Source organism: Anomaloglossus baeobatrachus, chromosome 5 (genome assembly GCF_048569485.1).
Source record: "Anomaloglossus baeobatrachus isolate aAnoBae1 chromosome 5, aAnoBae1.hap1, whole genome shotgun sequence".
NCBI classification, from domain to species: Eukaryota; Metazoa; Chordata; class Amphibia; order Anura; family Aromobatidae; genus Anomaloglossus; species Anomaloglossus baeobatrachus.
In genome coordinates this window covers 35,203,498-35,215,670 of record NC_134357.1, presented here as the reverse complement: position 1 = coordinate 35,215,670, position 12,173 = coordinate 35,203,498, and the positions used below count along the sequence as shown (strand labels likewise).

The 12,173-nt window shown below is 47.1% G+C and overlaps 1 long non-coding RNA gene across 1 annotated transcript in view; it reads left to right on the top strand.

The window, feature by feature from the left end:
* Positions 1-11,924, top strand: part of LOC142310756 (uncharacterized) — a 104,014-nt gene extending 92,090 nt beyond the window's left edge. The window contains exon 3 of the long non-coding RNA XR_012754211.1: positions 11,644-11,924. This is a non-coding gene — a long non-coding RNA (uncharacterized LOC142310756). The remainder of the gene's footprint in view (positions 1-11,643) is intronic.
* The last annotated feature ends 249 nt before the right edge of the window (positions 11,925-12,173 follow it).

Here is a 12,173-nt window from a genome sequence, read left to right as displayed (position 1 = left end):
ACACCCTGGTTTTGCCAGGGCGGCACATATGGTGCGGTGGGCGTCTGAAGAAGGAGTCCAGACAAGTATTCAGTGCAACTGGTTTACTCACTTTTAGGGTGTTAACTGGTTGCCCAAGGCAGGCTGGTTTCGCCTCCAGGTCCTCTTCGTCCCAGTGCCAGTCTGGTTTCTCTGGTACCTTCTTCCTCTGGTAAATGGGTCCCTGTGGTATGGAACACTGGGGGTCCCCAGTTTGTGGTTTGTCCACCTCTGTCCGCCTGACGGTAGCGTGAACCCTGTGGGGTTGGAGTCTCTGGTCCTGTCCCTGGCTCTCTCTTTGCTACTGAGTCTTCGGATTCTTTAGGGTCAGCAAGGTCCTTTATGGTCGCCTTTGCTGTGCAGGTGTTAACAGGTCGGCTTGAAGCTCTTTCCTGTCCTAGGGTCCTGTACCCCGTCGGAGTGTAGTTCTGGGAGTACTGAACCGTACTCCACCGGCAACCATCTCTCCTGGGTACCAGGTCTTCGTTAACCCAAGTCAGGGTGTTACTTCTCTTCCATCTTCACACCTCCACAGTCACTGCTCAACTGCCCACTCTCCACAGCCTGCCCCTCCCACCTGGTCAACTAGTAGACTGGAGTGGCTCCATCTCTACGTGGCCATCCATGGGTCCCACACTAGCTAAGTACCATTGCATGGGGGATTGTTGGGGAAAAGTGGGGTTACCTGGGTTTTTGTTGGCACCGGCACTGGGGTTCTGGGCAACCTAAGGGGGTAGGCCCTGCATCCTGGTGGGGATGCAGAACCTTGTAGCACCCTGAAAGGTTCAGGGGCGCTACACATGCCTAGTGCTACAGAGTGCAGCTGTCTATTTTTTAGCCCTAAGAACCTGAAATCATTAACTTTAGAAAAAAAATCAGAATTGCTGAGGACATGCTGGTGGAATGTTCCCTGCATAAAATGTACGTATTAACTGCAGCGCTGTTGGGTGTGTATCTAATTGAGATAATTAACGCTTCTCTATATTTCAGGCTTTCCTGAAGATGAATTTGTGACAACTTTTGCATATTTTATCTAACAAAAACTTTTCAAGTTTTACTCAATCATTGCAGTCTTGGCTATAGGCTCACGAACATCTCCTCCTCTTCTAATTATCCCTTTTTTTGAAAAGTTTGAAAGTAATTTGTATTGTACTGGCGGCTAACCACCACTAAAGTGAGGCAAATAGCGCACATGTGCCTCAAAGTGATTTGTTAGTAATAACTCTTTTCTTTTATTCTCAGAGTGACTAATTGAAAGATTGTTGTTTTTTTTCTTTTAAATGGATGAGTTTCAAATTATTATTACAAATGTATTTTTCTTTATACAATTAAATTAAGAGTTGGCTAAGACGGATATATTGATGACGTTTCCAGATCCCCAGTGATCAGCTGTTACCACGTCCTGCAGCTGCCGAATAAATACAGTGTAATGAGTGGGAATAGCTCCATGCACTCTGTAGTGTCTCTCGGATATTGCAGCTCAGTTCACATTCACTTCAATAGGAACTGAACTTCAGTATACAAGAATGACCACTAATTGTGTATAGAGCCATGCTGCCCCCTGTTCTGTACACTGCGCTTCCTATGTGCAAGAATATTACTACTATAATACTGCCCCTATGTATAAGAATATAACTACTATAATAATGCCCCTATGTGCAAGAATATAACTACTATAATACTGCCCTTATGTACAATAATATAACTACTATAATACTGCCCCTATGTATAAGAATATAACTACTATAATACTGCCCCTATGTGCAAGAATATAACTACTATAATGCTGCCCCCTATGTGCAAGAATATAACTACTATAATACTGCCCCTATGTACAAGAATATAACTACTATAATACTGCTCCTATGTACAATAATATAACTACTATAATACTGCCCCTATGTACAAGAATATAACTACTATAATACTGCTCCCTATGTACAAGAATATAACTACTATAATACTGCCTCTATGTCCAAGAATATAACTACTATAATACTGCTCCCTATGTACAAGAATATAACTACTATAATACTGCCCCCTATGTACAAGAATATAACTACTATAATACTGCTCCTATGTACAATAATATAACTACTATAATACTGCCCCTATGTACAAGAATATAACTACTATAATACTGCCCCCTATGTACAAGAATATAACTACTATAATACTGCTCCTATGTACAAGAATATAACTACTATAATACTGCCTCTATGTCCAAGAATATAACTACTATAATACTTCCCCCTATGTACAAGAATATAACTACTATAATACTGCCCCCTATGTACAAGAATATAACTACTATAATACTGCCCCCTATGTACAAGAATAGAACTACTATAATACTGCTCCTATGTACAATAATATAACTACTATAATACTGCCCCTATGTACAAGAATATAACTACTATAATACTGCCTCTATGTACAAGAATATAACTACTATAATACTGCACCTATGTACAAGAATATAACTACTATAATACTGCCCCCTATGTACAAGAATATAACTACTATAATACTGCCCCCTATGTACAAGAATAGAACTACTATAATACTGCCCCCTATGTACAAGAATATAACTACTATAATACTGCCCCCTATGTACAAGAATAGAACTACTATAATACTGCCCCCTATGTACAAGAATAGAACTACTATAATACTGCCCCCTATATACAAGAATATAACTACTATAATACTGCCCCTATGTACAAGAATATAACTACTATAATACTGCCCCCTATGTACAAGAAGAGAACTACTATAATACTGCCCCCTATGTACAAGAATAGAACTACTATAATACTGCCCCTATGTACAAGAATATATCTACTATAATACTGCTTTCTTGATTATTTTCCGTGTGTGATCTGCAGTCATTGTAGCTTTCATGCACATGTTGTGATAAATTACATATGACATGTGTGTATAGGTTTTATGTTAGCTCATTAGTGTTTGTAGTTTCCAGCGACCATGAGGTCATTGTAATCCTCAATCTAAAACGTCCTCTGTTTTCTGCAGCAGCAGATCCCGCAGTGATGCCCTATTAATTCCCCGCTCCCCGCGCTGAGGTCTTCCAACATCTACCCTGGAGAGGGCTTGGATTGTGCACTGCCTTCTGCCAGTGAGGATCACTGCGCTATAGGGGATTACAGTAATGCTTGGCAAGAGTTGTAACCCTTTTTTTTACAGTACGCTCCTTGCTAAATTAAATGCCAGCCAGGGGCGGCACTTTCTACAGATGATGGAACGTATCATTAACCGCGGCACGACTCTGTTCTCCCCCTTTAACAACATGACATTAAATTAAATTTAAATTAAATAAATGAGAGCTCGGCTTCCATCCATCACGTAGAATAAGATCATTCTCTGCAGTGCAGAATCTCTATCATTAGATATCAAAATAAATGTTACTAGACGTTCAAATCATAAATATATGTTATGTCACCGGCCGTAGAATCTGGGGCGCAACCAGACAAGGTGCAGGGGTTGCAATCGCTCCCCAGCCGTGATGTCCAAAGGACTCAAAAAGGTCCCCATGGCCCATGTTAGAAAAATACTATATTTGGGGGTCTCCTTTGAGCTTCAAATTATGCAACTGTTATAAAGCACCCTGGAGTAATGTAAAGAGATGGACATACTGCCCATGTTACCCCTCAAAGGCACCAATATTGTTTTAGTAAAGTGAACTGTGATGTGTAATGTGCATTTTAATATTCGTTAGTAGTGTTAAAACATATTTGCTGGATATAGGTTGGGATAGAGTTAATGTTGGGGACTAGCCTATAGTCGGAGTGCAGGGACAGTTGTAAGGAGGCAGACCTGCGGTCATGTTTCCCCTCTGAAGACATCATGGGTTTTAATGCAAGTGTGTTATAAAAGCTGTAGTAGACAGTGTAATGTATAATTAGATGGATGTTATGTGGGCCGCAGTACCAATAATGACCACAAGAGGTCTCCCTGTTCCTATGTTTAGAATTAGGGATGATCGAATACCTCAAATATTCAGCTTCATGAATATTCGACGAATAGCTCGTTGCTATGCAAATATTCGATGCGCAATGTAATTCTATGGGAAGCCCGAATAGTTCCAAATAGCTGTTATTCGGGTTTCCTATAGACTTACATTGCGCATCGAATATTCGCGAATAGTCGAATAGCAGTGACCTATTCGGCAAATATTTGCAAAGCCGAATATTTGAGGTATTCGATCATCCCTATTTAGAATTCCTCTGTGGTGTCACACAGAGTTTTGCACAAACCTCCCAACTGTCATGGCGGCATTGGGTTCTGTTCAGATTTCAGATTCTGACATTCCGTCCAATGGTTTCTCAGGGATCAACACAGGCAGACTTGGGTGTCAACCTCCTGTGTGCTGATTCATAGGCAGGCTAGCAAGAGTTAATCTCTGCTTATCTGGTTGCTCCTTTAATCACATATTGTGAGGAGACCTACCAACTACATCTGCTCCCCTCATATTTATGCTGGTGGAATCCTTCTACCCATGCCAGCTATAGTTTATTCTATGTTGGTCTGTGTAGTGTCCCAGACTCTCTGATGAAAGTTGTGCTCATTGCTCGGTGCAGTTGTGGAGTTTACCCCTGTTGTTTTGTAGCTTCCTTCCTGCTCTTCTTTTTCCTCCTGAATCTATTTTTGTCTTTACCTTTGTGTGTGTGCTGTGTGACAGAGTTTTGGTTTTCCCTTGTCTCTCTTGATCTGTGTATTTCAACACACTCCTGTCCCGTCCCTCCCTGGGTGGAGGGGGAATCAGATCAGGACTGGTCAGGAGTAGGGCCAGGAAGGAGAATCGGGCATCTCCACCATTAGGAGTATCCCTGAGATTAGGGATAGAATAGGGTCCCCTAGCTTTAGGGACAGCTTAGGAGCCCCGGTTTCCCGCTATCCTAAAGTCATCTTGATATGTGGTCAGCATTCAAGGAAGACAGAGTTACGGTTGAGTCAGCCAGGTAAAAGAGTGTTGAGTTCAGGGAAAGAGTTGTTCTTGTTTAGAGGGCTGTTGGGTGGTGGAAGCGAAGGAGAAAAGACATGCAGAAGGGGTGGGCATGTGATGCAGAGTTAGCTCTCTAGAGGTGGAAAATCTTAGGCAACAGAGGGGATTCCTGTGAGGCAAGCTTGTGAAAAGTGCGGAGACATTGTCTGCAGAGAGGAAAGGGGACCTTAGTGAAGAAGGGATGCCCATCATGAAGATATTCATTGACACATGGGAAGCGGCTCTAAGAGTGGTCATTGATAAAGTAGCACACAACCTCACTGTTCCACTCATGGAATACAATTTTCTGTAGGCAAGCAAGATGAGATCCTCCACTACCACGACTACCACCCGGGGCACGTTTACACAGTGCCAGTTTCCTGTGGAATATCAAATAGGTCACAGGGAAGGAATAAAGGAGATGGACACAGTGTGTGCCACTTGAGTTGAGGTCCTTAGGTTGTAGGGATAGGGGTGTGTTATGATTCAGTGACCGAGAAGGATCCGAAAAAAAGAAAAAAACTGGAAAACCTTAGAGTGTTACCAAAGTGGTTGGAATCTTAGCGGACTGCAGACCTCACACTGACACACAACTAGAAGTAGCCGTGGGACTTGCGTACGATGACCTGGTCGCCTCGACACAGCCAGAGAACTAATTATTCCTACAGAGAGAAATACAAGAAAAGCTAATCTACCTCGGAGCAGTTCCCTAAAGATATAGATAGCCCCCCACATATAAAGGTTACGGTGATGTAGGAAAACACAATACACAGGAAGAAAACAGCAAAGATTAGGCCCAAACTATCTATATAGGAAAGGATAGAAAAGATCACTGTCTGCAGCCGTGCAAAACCCTAGAAAATAACCAACACGCCTGATATGGAAAAATACTGAGTCCACATAGACTCTCTCCTACTATATTAGGACTCTGGTGTTACTGGGATCAAAGCAAAACACTAATATAGAGGAGGGGCTGAAATCAGTACCAAGCATGACAAAACAAAATATAATGCAGAAAATGAAGCAAGGTACACAGACATTTCCAGCAGGGAATGATCCAACTCCACCCAGACTCCACACAAGCAAAATCAGAAAGTAAGCCTTGGTGCCTAAACAGCAAACAACAAGTAAGTAGAAGCAACCAGCAGGGTACAAAGACCAGACTTATCTGTAATGAGTCCAGGTAGAAACAGAAGGTAAGGCTGGCTTCAGGATGTCCTAGAACACAGGAGGAAACATTGAGTACCGGTCAGGAACAAGAGAACACAACACAGTTATATAGGCCAGTCAGACAGACCTGATTTCCAATCCTCATCACCTGTCTGGCTTCTATTAAGCAAACCAACTCCACTCCCAGCATTGGCCACAAGAGAGAGCCCAAAACTGGAACACAGTCCAAATGTGTTCACAACAGGGGTGGTCTTATTGCTTACTACCAAAAATACGACCCCTATGACAGAAACCTAAGAACCTCACTGCGAGTGGCGCACACCGTCTCCATCTCCTTTATTTATTCCCTGTTTGGGGTCCACTGGAGACCTCACACTCAGCAAGTCGGAGTAGCTGCCTTTGTTGGGAGAGTTTCTCAGCAATACGTTTTATTTTGCATTTCCAGGTGAGTGCATTGAACCATGAGCACTCCCCCTTTAATTAAACCACTGCACCCAGAAAGCACTGTATCTTCTGTGGTAGAACAGGTTCTCCTCCAGTCCAGACAACTCTTAGATAGGTTACAGAATTACAGAGAGACAGACCTAGGTCTGGCTAGTAGCAGGCCACATGACGTGGGTGTCTCTAGAGTGAGAGCAGACCAGAGCCGAGGATATCGAGATCCAGAATAAAAAGAGAGAGAGTGATCGAGTTACAGAGTGATCACAGGGGAGCAGAGTCGGAGGACTAACTGAACTACAAAGTACCGTGAGGAGATGGATCCTGGGCACAGGATGCCCTGGGGCATATGACTCAGAAAGGTAACGAGCTAGGACGGTGCAGATAACGTGAGACGCAGAGAGTGCCCTGGTCAGGAGGTCCCTGAGCGTAAGCAATCAAGTAACCTTAGGTCTGGCCATAGTGGCACAGTTGTCCCTTTAAGAGGGTGAAGACTCGGAACCCCGAAGGAAAATATGACATTCAAGGACTGTACTGTGAAGGTAGACCGGGTTGTGGTGAAACTAGTGGAGGCTGGACCAAATGAAGTGGAAGACGTAAAGAGACTGTGTATGGAGATGCTCTGAGTTAATGAAACAAACGAGAAGATATGTACCTGCTATCTAATATACATAGTTGTCATTAAATTGTTGTTGCGTAAAGCACAAAAACTGGTTAACATCTGGTCCTGGCCAGCTGAAGCCATCGGCATTATTCGGCCTGCAAAGACATAATGCCTCCTGGGCATAAGTCAACACACATAACCAAGACCCCTTCTTTCATGTAGCGTGCCGGAGAGCAAGAAACGCAGACCTCGCCCACGACAACCAATTCAATACGTTGCCTCCATGCAGTGGCATACCCCCCATAGTGGAAGGCCATGCCACTGCTATGGGCACATGAGCTGTGGGGGCCCGCAGTGTGTGCGCTTTCACTTTCGTCATTCCCAGCCAGGCTGAGTGTCAGACTCAGCCTCTGCAACTCAGTACCGGCGCGCCGTGTACACTGCAGTGTCTTAGAAGCTCCTCCTGCTCTGTTGCTCCTCTCTCTGGCTGAACTTGCATGTGCACGACCTGCCCACCTGGCTGACGTAGCTTTACAGCTAGAGAGAGGAGCTTTGGAGGCAGTCGGGCAGCAGCCATTGCTGGTGGTACTGCTTGCGGACGGCTCAGCACGGCGTCGGCAACCTGCAGAGACTCAGACAGGCGCATCACATACAATCACAAAACAAGAGCACAGGCACACAGAACTGGCTAGACTGGTCCTCTGCAGATGGATCTGGGCCTGGTAATAGTCTGCTTACTGGACTGGTAGATGTATAGCCTGGCTAGAATAAAGATTACTTCATGTGTGTATATGCCCCCCAGTAACTTGTATGCCCCCCCACTGGCCCCCAGAAACTTGTATGCCGGCCCCCAGTAACGTGTATGCTGCCCGCAGTAACTTGTACAGTATGTATGTGTGCCGCCCTCGTGCCAGCAGCCAAGCTGCTTGGATCCGGATCCGCGGTGGCTCGTGGGGTCTCCGGACCCGGGGGTCGTGCGGCCACTCGATGAAAGGGGGACTATGTACAGAGGATTAGAAAGTTCGTGACGCCACCCACGGTGTGTGGTAATGTGGGAGACCACCGCTGCTGTTGGGGGTGCCCGGTGGCAATGGTGTAGCAGCAGGATGTTTAACCCCTCCGTGGGTAGGGGGTTTATGCCCCGGGGCCCGTTGGGTGTTGGATGTTTGGGGTGCCGTTGGGTAGAGGAAAAGGGGGCTTTTCAGCGTACTCACTGAGTCCAGGAATAATAACACCGGAGCTTGGAAACTAGAATTCTGAGCACCACTGCAGCTTTGAGGGAGCACACTGGGATCCGTGCCCTTGGTGTTGCTGTTAGCCTGTGGCCTTTTCCGTGGCATCTTCTTACTAGTTGGACCCGCAAGCATGAAACGTTTCGGGTCCCGCTCACCCGTATGGCTAATGGAGTGAGATTGTTCTCAGGGTTCACGCGTAGGATTTCTTTGGACTGTATTTGGGAAAGTCCTATCCCATCGGTGCGCTAGTTCCCCGATTTTGGAGCGGGTTGGGGATGAATCTTGAAGTCTTCACCCCCGTCGGGTAAATTACCGGGACACGTGAAGCTACTTCCCGGCCTAGGGTCCACGTACCCCGTCGTGCCCTGGTCACTGCCCGGTGATGGCTCAAGGCCGCCGATTGCCCTCCTCGGCAGTCTGTGCCCCTTGATGAGATCCCCTGCGATCGTGGTTCCAGGTCCTACCAGGCCCAGACCAACGTCTGCCACTTAGTAAACTCCAGAAGCCCTGCTCCGGACCGGTGACCTCTCTTTCCCAGAGAGTCACTTTCCACCTACTACTCCTTTCTCTCCTGTTTCACTTCTCTGTCACTTTCGCACTTTCCCCTACCAACCCCCCATATGGGCGGCCCTATTCCCTTCAGGCCCCCCAATGGTGTGTCTGGTGGGTTCGGTGCAAAGTGTTCCTAGGATTTTGACTGGCTAAGCTGTTAGCAACACCAAAGAACAGGATCCGTAACCAAGGAGAGTGGATACTGTGCAGAAGGGCAGATTGCACAATGCCCTGTGACGACCTAATAGGCCAGGGCGTCACATATGTCCCCCCAGTAACATGTAAGCCGCCTTCAGTAACTTGTATGTCCCACCCAGTAACTTGTATGTCCCCCCCAGTAACATGTAAGCCCCCCAGTGACATGTAATCCGCCCGCAGTAACTTGTATATCCCCCCCAGTAACATGTATGACTCCCCCAGTAATGTGTATGTAGGGGGATCAGGGTTATACCCACCCCTGCAGAAGTAGCCGACACATCCAAGGTTATGTATAATGCTGTATAATGTATATGTTGTATGGTATGTTATGTCAATGGCCATCAGGTGGCAGTGTGGTAGCATGGCTGTCTTTAGTACCTTAGTGAGCAGAGAAAGAGTTAAGGAAGAGGAGGAGAGCAGCATGTATAAAAGTGTGAGATAGGAAGTACACAGCAGGAGAGTCCCCAGTAGAAGTTGTGTACAAACCCTTTGAAGATTCTGACCCTAAGGGTCTCCGCTGCAGCCGTGGCACGTGAGATCTGCTTAGGATTGGTCAACTGCGTCTCCAGAAGCAGAGAATAGTCCTGATGGTCTGGGGTCTGGCGTCCATATTGTCTGGTTTGGAATACTCTAAGATTCCCTCACCATAACTGAAGGTCAGTGCGCCCTCAAGGTGTAGGCTATGGCTGGATCCTGGCCTGGGTATGGACAGGGGAGCGCCATCAGTTGTGGTTCTTCGTGTGTGCTAGCATCCCCTGTGGGTGGGGTGAAGTGGCACAACAGACTTTATGAACCGGTCGGTGCCAGAGTGAAGTTTGGAGGAGGGATGAGAGGCCTAGAGGTGTCATACAAAACCCAGGTGCCAGAAGTATGGACAGCTGTTAAATTATATAACAGGAGGAGGTGTAGAAGGAACCCTCATGGGATATATAACGGTGCCGTTGAGATGCGGAGCGAAATAATGCAGGAGTCCAAGAATAATAAAGTTTACATGTTCGGAAGAAGAAACCTTGCCTCTACTCTATTTACTGTGAGAAGAAAATAGTGTTGCCTGGACTGTTGCGGAGTCCTCCTGTGTGTGGGGTGGTGACGGGGAGGCATGGGGTTATGAGCGGCTACGCTGCGGCCTGTTGACCCCTGCACGTGTAGCACCCCTGAGCCACTCAGGGAACTACTAGGAATTGCATCCTCACCAGGATGCAGGGCCTACCCCTGGAACCTGGAACCTGGAACACAAGTGCCAGCAACAGCCACACACACCAAATCCCAGTTTCCACGCCACTCCAGGGGTAATTGGCTAGTCGGACACTAGGGGATGGCCACCTAGAGGGCGGAGCCAGAGCAGAGGTACTAGACAGCCTGGTGGGAGGGGACAGCAGTTAGTTAGTCAGCAGTAAGGAGGAGAGAGGAGAGGTGCCTAGAGCTGGCCCGGGGGCACGAGAGAGTGGTCGCCAGGGCAGGTACACCTGAGTACCGCTGGGACCAGAGCACCGACGGGGCACAGGGCCCTAGGTCAGACGCCAGTTTCATATGGTTTGGCAAATACCTGCACAGTCAGGGGACATGCACAGACCTCAGTGACCCACAGATCCGGGGCACCAGCAATAAAGCAAGGATCAGGGTTCGGGACGCAGACGAGTCCTACAGGGTCAACACTGCCCGCTGTACGGAAAAGGAGACTGCCACAAAAAGGAACAGTCGGGCCCCAAACCGCTTCAAGCTACGGGGACCCAACCACACTGAGGGTGCCGGGGACAGAGCAACCGAGTCATCAACTGGCACTGGATCTACGGGCACCTAAACCAGCCATACGAGGGTCAAGAGTGAGTAGAGACTGTTAACTGCAACCCACGGTGTGGCCTCCCTTATTACTCCATCATACATCTCCTGGGCTCAGCTCTACCTGTAGAGGGCCTATCACCACAGCTGCCATTACCACCAGCCCTAGTAGTAACCAATCCAGCAGCGGCGGTTCCCCCATATTAACTGCAACCCGCAGGTGGTGTCTCACAAATGACTTTAATCTCCCCTGTAAATACTCCCCATTAAAAAGCCCCCAGGGCACGGGACCGGTCAACGGCCACCACCAAAGTGACATTCCCCAGTGATACACTGCCCGGGACAGAGTACCCCATTCCCTGGGCGACACACACGCACGACTTACACTGCATGTCGCTACCACATTTATGCCACCCCCAGTAATGTGTATGCTGTTTATTATGTTAATATTTTATTGTATTTTTGTGTCTCCATAATTTCTATGTATGCCTCTACATCCATGTCATCTGTCCGCGCTCCATTCCACCTGCATACAACAACTGCTGTAATTCAGCACGTCATGGAGCACGGACCAAGAAAAAAACTCTGTAATGATACTTTTATGTATGTGGCATCCTTTTACAGGCCTGTTATATATTTCTTCACAGGGTATAACCAGAGGGCGGCGTGCAGGACATGTGCTCCGGGTTCCAGAGGGGGTTCCAAAAAGTCATTCTGCCAAGGTGTTCAGCTACAAGGTTGGGTGTCAAACTTAATCTGCTCCGAGTGAAGTGAAACCTTACACACGATTCTGCCTCGGGCACACAGACGTGGGTGAGTGACTGTGTGCCAGGTTGTGATTCGCCTCGTTCTGCTGTGGTGCACATTGGCGATCCCTGGTGGGCAGCCGGACTAGTCTTGCAGCACGCGGCAATTTAGGTTGCTATGAATAAAGCAGGACTAACACAGAACAAGGTGCCTGTTTTTGTTTGTTCTAATTACCTTTTAATTATTTAGCGATTGTCTGATGTTGTACGCGGCGCGGGCCTGCCACTCTTCCCGGGGGCTACAAGGAAGCATTTAGATACAGTGAGAGACTTAATGACGAGGATCTGCAGTCTTCCGCTGATCTGGGAGGCACCGAACACTCGGAAATCTTTGCAGAAATGAGATGCTCTGCTGTTCTCCGACGCAGGTG